This window comes from Numenius arquata, chromosome 23, assembly GCF_964106895.1.
Source record: "Numenius arquata chromosome 23, bNumArq3.hap1.1, whole genome shotgun sequence".
Lineage (NCBI taxonomy): Eukaryota > Metazoa > Chordata > Aves > Charadriiformes > Scolopacidae > Numenius > Numenius arquata.
The window spans coordinates 4,389,779-4,398,495 of NC_133598.1; positions in this window are offsets into that span (position 1 = coordinate 4,389,779).

Genomic DNA, 8,717 nt, shown 5'->3' on the forward strand with positions numbered 1-8,717 from the left:
GCCGGCCCTGCGGGGACAGAGAGGAGCGGGGCAGCGAAGCCACCGGTGGCCCCGGGCGGGGGTGGGGTGGGGGGGTGGGTGTCCCGTCCGGCCCCGCTGCGGGTCCCGGTGCGGGCAGCGCCCGGCCCCGCCCTCACCTGCCGCTTCCTGCTGCCACCGCGGCGCCCGCCCAGGGAGGTGGCTCCCGGCGGCCACGGCCCGGCCCTGCGTGACCGCTCCTGCCCCCGGCCCGCCTGCCACAGCCCTCGCACCGCACCAGCCCTGCCATCCCATCCCTCCCACTCTATCCCAGCCCAGACCCATCCCTGTCCCTCCAGCCCCATCCCTCCCACTCTATCCCTGTCCCTCCAGCCCCATCCCTCCCACTCTATCCCTGTCTCTCCATCCCCATCCCTCCCACTCTATCCCTATCCCTCCAGCCCCATCCCTGTCCCTCCATCCCCATCCCTCCCACCCCATTCCTGTCCCTCCAGCCCCATCCCTCCCACTCTATCCCTGTCCCTCCAGCCCCATTCCTCCAGCCCCATTCCTCCCATTCTGTGTCCCTCCATCCCTGTCTCTCCAGCGCTGTCTCCCCATCGCACCCACTCCGTTCCCACCCTGTGTCCCACCCTTGCCCCCTCCCCACCTCACGCACCCCCTGAGCCCCACAACAACCCCCACGCCCCCCAAACCCTGCTAGAGGAAAGCAGTGCAGGGATGAGCAAGGCTGCTTTGGACGAACACACACCCTCCCCCCCCGGCTGAGCAACCCTCCAGGCTTGGGGGGGGGTGAACACACCATGTTACCCCCACCGTGCTACAGCCACACCAGAGAGCTGTCCCACGGCCCCCACAACCCACCTGCACCCACGTCGTGCTTCGTGCTGGGTTATCCCCCGATGCGCTCCACTGGCCTGGGGATCAGAGCCGCCACTGCCACCAGCACGGCCACCTCTCCTGCTTCCCCGTCAGCCAGGGCCAGCGAGTCCCAGCCCCAGGGGCCAACGTCCCACCTCTGCCCTGGCCTCTCTGCGGCTGACTCTGGGGAGGAGCACCCAGCCGGCTGCTGCAGACAGACCCACGGTGCTGTCGGGATGAGGGGGGGTGGTATTGGGGCGGGGGGGGGGGTGGAAGTTGCATTAAGACCACACGCACACTTTATTCCCAGCCACCTTTATTGGATCAGCCGGATAAGTGAGTTAAGGGAATTGGTTTATCCCATTAGGTTGTACTGCAATGGCCTCACTGCCCGGGGCCATGGGATGCTCTGCGGGGACAGGCACAGGGACCAGGCCAATGGGGGGGGGGGAACAAGGGGCACCATCTCCTCCCTACATCACAACAGCCCTCCCCCCAAACCCTCACCACTGCTGGGGGGGGCTGCTGGCTCCAATGGGGGTCCCAAATAGGTACCCATGCAGCCCCATCCTTCCCCGCACATCCTCCCGCCAGATGCAAACATCTGGCCCCGCTGCCACATGGGGCTAGCCTGGTCCCCAGCCACGCGGGGGGGGGGGGGGGGGGCAGAGGGAGGGGGAATGACTCCCCCCAGGCATGGGAACTGGCAGCAGGACACGGGGAGGTGCCTGTTGGAAATGGGCTCTGTGAGTTGCCTGGTAGCCCTAAAACTATCTGTGCTGGGAGGGCTGGAGGCAGCCGGGCCCCTTTGCAAAGCTGTCCTGTGGTGGGGACCTGCCTGTCATGTGTCGTCCCCCCCCTCCCGCCCGCCATGTCTCTGCCCCCGTGCAACCCCCAAGCACAGCCCCAGTCACCCCCCCATCCCAGGGCAAAAACAGTGGGGAGGGGAGTTCTTTGTTTAAACCCTCCCAATGTAGCCTTTGGGGGGGGTGTGTGTGTGAGCGTGCACCTTGCATACCCCGGCAACCCCTCACCCCTCTGTGACACCCCGCCACCCCACACACCCCCCCTCCCACCCCCCCCCCAGATGCCTGGATGGGGCTCGGGGGGACATCTCTGCTTTCGATGGGAGCTCATGCAGGGGAGGGGGCTCACTCCAGCTCAGCGCTGGGGGGGGGGGGGGGGGCTGAGGGATGTACTGGGGGGATGACTGGAGGAGGACACCCACGCAGCCCCCCCATACCCTCCCCAACCCTACCTGTGAGTGCCGGGAGGTGCCGCCTGCGCCAGGCCCAGCTGTGACAGTGTCTGAGAGAGGGACAGGGCCACCGCGTTGGCAAGGCAACGGAGCGATGGCAAAGTGAAGCTGGGGGGGGGAGGAGGGGGGCTGCACCCCCCCAGCATCGCTGTAGAGGGAAGGTGCCATTGCAGGCTGGCGATGGGGAAAGGGAGCTGCAAAACTGAGGTGGGGGGGGGTTATATCACCATGAAGGGGGGGGGGGTGCCTGTGTATTGTGGGGACAGTCCCCGAGGGGGTGAGTCACAGGCAGCGTGTGTGACCTCCCCCTGAGCTGTGCCAATCCCTGCCTGCACACACACACCCCCCCCGAGCCCCCACACCCTGCAACACCCCAGCCCCCAACCAGGCCGGGGACCCCCCAACCTCCCTGGATCAGCCCCCGGGGGCCCTGTCCCCTGTGCGGGGCACACCGGCTCACAATTTGCATTTGGGCATCGCTAACGAGGGATCTGGCTTAATTGACCATCACCTGCACCCCATCAGCAGCACTGGGGTGACATGGTGGGAGGCAGCACCCCTGCAGGGCCCTTGGTGGGGCTTGTGGGTGGGAGGATGGCAGTGGGGGGGGGTGGCATGACCCAGGGACACCTTACACACACACCCCCACGTCCCCCCACCTCCCTCCCCACCCCAAGGGGCCCCTCCAGCACCGCCAGTCGCATTCTGTGCGCCCCCATGGGATATCCCCGAGGGAGAAAAGCCCGGAGGAGGGAGATGGGGGGAGATGGGGGGAGACGGGGGTCCCCCCGCTCCCGACTCCTCTTGGCCCGGCTGCGGGCAGGGTCCCCCGAGGAATGCAGCGCTGCGCACGGGCCCCCCCATCCCCTGCCGTGTCCGTGTGTCCGTCTGTGTCTGTGTGTGTCACCCGGTGCCACTAGGTGTCACCAGGAGCCCGCCGTGCTCAGCGCCCTGGGGAGGGACCGAGCGGCCGGGAGGACGCGGAGCATCCTCGGCCCTGGGTCACGAGTGGGATCCAGAGTGGCCAGGTATGGATTGGGTGGGATCGGCATCACCCTTGGGTCCGGATCCCCAAAGGGACCCGGAGCACCCCTCGAGCTGGAGCACGCACGGGAGGCAGCGCACCCTCACACCTGGAGGGGTCTGGAGCACCCTCAGCTCTGCGCCACCCATGGGAGCTGGAGCACCCTGGGGCCTGGAGTGGCTGGTGGGATGTGGTGCTCCCCTCGTGTGGGGTTGTTCCCCCCCCCCCCCCCCCAACCGCTTCCCCTTGGGCACATGAGGCTGCTCTCACCCTCTCAGACCCTCCTGAGCGAAGGCACCCAAAGACCCTACTGAGATTCCCCCCGCAACATCCCCATCACCTCGTCCCCCAGCTGGGGACCTGTGCTATGGGGCACAAACCCCAGGAGCTGGAAATCCATCACCACCGGCACGGCATGATTCAGCAGAGCTGAAATCCCGGTGCAGCCCCGGGGCCTGATGGAGACCTGTCACACCAAAAGCAAAGTCCAGGCCCCGCTGAAGTCCAGGGCAGAGTCCCAGGGCCACCACCCCGAGCCTTGGCACGCGGGGAGCAGCCCGGCCGGAGCGGGAGGCTGTGTACGGCACCGGCACCGGAGCCACCCCCGCCTCCCGCCCTGCGGTCGGGCTTTATCACTGCAGCGGTTGTTGGGAAATGGTTTACCAGAGTTAATCAGCCAAGCCATAAACGTTACCATAAACTGCAAACCTTGAGCTGTTGGGCCATGCCCCAGCTTCAAAGGGGCGGCCGGGTGTCTGGGACCAGCAGAAGGAGGATTTCCCTGCTGTGGGACCCTCTGAAAAGCCTCAAAGGGGGTGAGATTTGGGGGTTCGTCTTTCGGGATACTCGGCTTCTTGAAAAGCTTCACCCTCTGCAGAGAACAGCACTGCTGTAATACAGTACGGAGCGGCTTTGTAAATGTTTATAACGGCATCCAGCTGAGCTATCTCGACTCTCGGCAGCCAGAAAGACACAGCAGCCCTCAACCTTACGGGATTAAATGGACATGGCTGCTTGTCCCATCCACACAGCAGGGACAAACCCAGGGGTCACACATGACAGCATTTGATGAATGCTGCACCCGTTGTCACCTGCAAGAGGACTCAGTGGCCGAGCTGGGGACAAATGAGCCCCTTCAACACCGGCCAGCACCTTCCTCTCACCGGGGAACAGCGAGCCATTTGTAACCAGCTCTTTAATTAAAGACATTGCCGGGGGCATAATGGCTTTATTAAATCTGCCTGAGCTTTCTCTGAGCTGGCAATAATGAAATCCTCCCTGCGCTGCTGGGATGGTGACGTGCCGGTCGGGTGGCAGAACCAGTGCTGGCTGTCCTGGCACGGATTCACGGGGCTTGGGGATGCTCGGTGCCACTCAGAGAGGCTCAGAGAGGCTCAGGGATGCTCAGGGATGCTCGGTGCCACTCGGGGATGCTCGGGGCTGTCGCAGCATCCTGCAGATCAGCGAGTCAAAGCCGCTCAGCGGAGGCTGCTCCAGCTTCCCGGCTATCGGCCAAGCCCAGCACCCGCTCTGGGTTTGTCCTGGGCTGCCGAGTACCCGTGGATCGATAGAAGCATCATCAACTGATAACTCATGGTAAAACCAGTAATTCCTGCCTTTCCCCGGCTGCTCACCCCCACCCCGGCACAGGCAGCTTCCCCTCCCTGCGCCTGAGATTATCGAATTACCATTTTGCTGATCTAACCTCTTCTGCTTGTTTTTTTTGTTTTGGGTTGTTTTTTTTTTTCTTCCTAAATCAAGTTTTTATTGCTAAGAAATGCTAATTCGCAAGATGCCTCCCCGGAGGATTGCAATTCAAGAGCCCAGCTGCCTCAGAGGAGCTGAGCTGCTGCCTGACACATCCCCAGCCGCTGCGGTCCCCGCGAAACCCCAAACCTGGGGCAAAATTAACAGTTTTTCACTGAATGTAAGAGAAAAAAAATACAAGCCATGTTGGAGGGCTCTGTGGCTGCCGAGGGAATGGCTGTGGGGTGGCTCGAGGTTAAGCACAAATTGTCCCACTGGGTCACATCGGGGGGTTGCTCCCCAGTTCCCTGGGGTCCAGTGAAGGCTGAAAAATGGATGGTTCCCAGCTGGGATGAAGCTCCCCCAGGAACCCCACTCCTTCCCAGGTCGAGGGTTGGAGCAGCCCGGCTGGAAAAGACCCTGGTTCTCCTCCTGGCAGCAATTAAGCCGTCCTGTCCTCCTCCTCACCGGGAACACAACTTTGCTGAGCCGGGCAGGCGATACGATCAGTGCAGCCAGTGCAAACACTTAATCTCTTTCAGAAGAGGCTGAAGGCGCGTTTATGGCGATTTTTTAATAGCAGCTTGGATAAACAGCCGCGATAACTCGCACTGGGCTCGCAGCGGATGATTAATGCTCCTGGAGCAGTCACGCTCGCTCGCCTCGGGGCTGGGATTGTTTTCGGTTATTAAAGAAGGGGAAAAAAAAAAAAGGGGGGGGAGGAGGGTGGGAAATAATGGACTTTGCCATGTTTTATTGGGCTGATGGGTGAGGAGGGAACACGTTGGCCTCTTTGCTCACCCCGTATCGGTGCCCAGCTGGTGAGGAAGGGAGGATGGAGGGATGAAGGATGAGGCATGAAGGATGAAGGATGAGAGATGAGGGATGAAGGAGGAGGGATGAGGGATGAAGGACGAAGGATGAGAGATGAAGGAGGAGGGATGATTTCTGGCCAGGCTTTTACTTCTTGCCCCGTGATGCTCCCGACCATGTGCCTGGCACTGGGCACATCTCCTGCACTGTGGCTGTGGGCTTCCCAGGGGCTGATTATCAGGGTATTGTATTTGTTTAGGACCCTCCAAGACGCTGGCATCATTCAGGGACCCCGAGCCGAGGGCTGCCCTCAGCACGCTGCCTTTTCAGGGCTTTGCAATGTCATAGAGCATCCTCAGGCTGTTGGCGCCGGTCCCGGCCTGGGGGATGGAGTCAGAGGAGATCCTACAATGGAAACCACATCTCCGTCCCCCTTCCTGTCCATCTCCAGCCCCGCTGAGTCACCCAGCACTGAGGCTGGAGGAAACACATGCCCTGTTCTCACATACGTCCCTCACACCCGTGGTGGGACCAGCCTTCCCAGGGCCATAAACCCTTGTCCTAGGGCAGGCAGGTGCTGTGAAGTGTTTTTGCGGGGCAGGGTGGAAAAACGTGATGATAAGGAGCATTTCTGCTGCGTTCAGCCCCCAGCAACAGCTGAGTGTGCGCTTCTGGTGATAAAGCTGCAATCGCAGCTCCGGTTCCAGGAGTGAGCTCCCCGCCACCCATTGCACCCTTGTCCCCATGCAGAGGGGTCACACCAGGCTTCAAATACGTCTTTTATCCAGGGAAAAGCTGGAATCAGCCCCACGGTGTTGCTAAAAACCCTCAGCAGAGATATTTTGCAGTCCAACAGCAGCACCTGGGGGTGAGGACTCCTGGGTCCTTCCTGCCACCCCAGTTCCCAAACCCAGGTGACATTTAGCGGCTCCCTTGGCCACAGCACTTACTCTAATGGTTCATAATTAATTTAGCAATCAGAGGTCTGAAATAAATGGAAAAAACCCCAGTTGCTTGGGATGATTCGGGTTTTTTTCTTGTTTGGGTGTTGTTTTTTTTTAAGGATGACAAAAAAAGCTGTTTGTTTAGATGAAAAATTTTGACTGAAGAGGTGGTTTTTCCCCCCTCTCTCACAGCGGCGTCACCGCATCTGGGAAAGCAGCTTAGCGAATTATACACTATGATAATTGATTGAATTCATCAGTAAATAAAGCAGGAGCCTTTAAACTCAGGGTCCAGAGAGGGAGGAAAATAATTCTCCATGCAGTGATTTTTACCACCCGGCACAGGCGCCGTCATGCCCATGAAACCATCCTGATTTTCCATCAGGAAAAGTGACACATGGGGCTGCACACCCGATAAAAAAAAAAAAAAAGCGCTCATTTTTGAGGTTTAAATCAGGAGGGAATCCTTTTTCTCCCCTTCAGAAGCTCCTTGGTTCCTCAGAGAGATGGATCAGACAGGAGTTTTGAAGCACCCTTGTACGCTTTGAGAAATGAGATGGGAAAGCCAAAAATGGGGTTTATAGCAAAAGAAGAGGGAAATGGGCTTGAGCATCCCCAGCCAGAGGCCCTAGGACTGGGATATACCCAGAAAAATCACCAAATCTTCCCAGCCAGCACCGGGGCCACCCCCAAATCCCTGTTCCTTCACACAACTACCCCTGCCTGCCCTCTCCCACCCCACCACTATCAGAGCCGATAGCTTACAGCTCCGCTAAGAAATATTTGTTGTCAAACTCCTGATTTCCTTATTCTGGGAGCTCTGGGGCCGGGGTCTGCACCAGCGTGTGCCCCAGCCAGCACTGTCGGCAGCGGGCAGGGAGATTTGCAGGTCTGGCAAGCTGAGGAGATGATCCAAAATGCTGAGAGCAAGTCATGCTCCTTCACAAGTGAGGGGTTGCACCCCCCCCCCAACCACACTGATGTGACGCTCCGGCCATGGCACACGTGTCCGTGCACACACGCTCCGGGGAGGGGGAGGACAGCGTCTCCATGCAGCTGGTGACAGCGATGCAAGCCGATGGGAAGCATCCTCCCAGCCCGGGGACACTGCATCTCGCCCAGAGTCCCCCGAGCCCATGTCCCCACGAGCGGTTCAGCATCCGTCTCCGTGGCAACACATTTTTCACATCCTTCGATATCTCCGGTCCCTCTGGTCTGCGGCGCCAGCAGCCCTGGGTACCCTGCACGCTGGGAGCAGATGGGCATCCATCACCCACTCTGGCACCGCTGAGATGGATGGGGAGAGCACACTGGTCCCCCTGCTCTGCAGGGTGTCCCATGGGTGTCTCTGAGCCCATCCTTGGTGGGTTTAGGGGAACACATGGATTTGGGGCAGCACAGAGGCACCGATGGGCATCTTCAAGCTTGCAGGCGTCTCACCTGCCCTCCTGGGCCATCAGCCACTTCACCTGCCAGCACCCTCTCACATCTAGGATGCTTCTCAGCCTGATCCCAGCTGGAGATTTATAGGACAGGCTGCCACAGAGCTGCAGGCATCCCTGGAGATGCAGCCATCAAGAGGACCTCTTGCCCAACACGAAGTCCTGCAGCAGCAACATCAGCCCCTCTCACACCAGCCCTGGAAGATGCTTATGTGCAAAATGATGGAGAGCTGCCCTTCCCCTGCGGGGTCACCCATCAGAAACACCAATCACAGAAAAGGTCTTCCTCGCTGGGATTTCCTGATAGCAGCACCACGCTGAGATTGCCTGTTTCAGCCCCGCTGCTCACCCGAGACCCCCACCAGTGCTGGAGGGTGCACCGCAAGGCCCCGGAGCTGGGAGAACCCCTCCCCGGCGCAGCAGGGAGCGGAGGCTGGCGGGGCACAGGAAATCTCCATTCATCGGCACTTGGTCACCAGCCAAATTGGAGCCAAACCAACCATTTTTTTTTTTCCAACTTCCCAGTAAAATGGAGTTTCCAGAGACCTGAGGCCAGTAGGGAAAGGGGTCAGCAAGGGGGTTGCAGGCGGATGCTGGCTTCGTCCCCATCTCCGTGATGTCCAGGCTTGCAGGCAGTGCTGGTGCTCTTG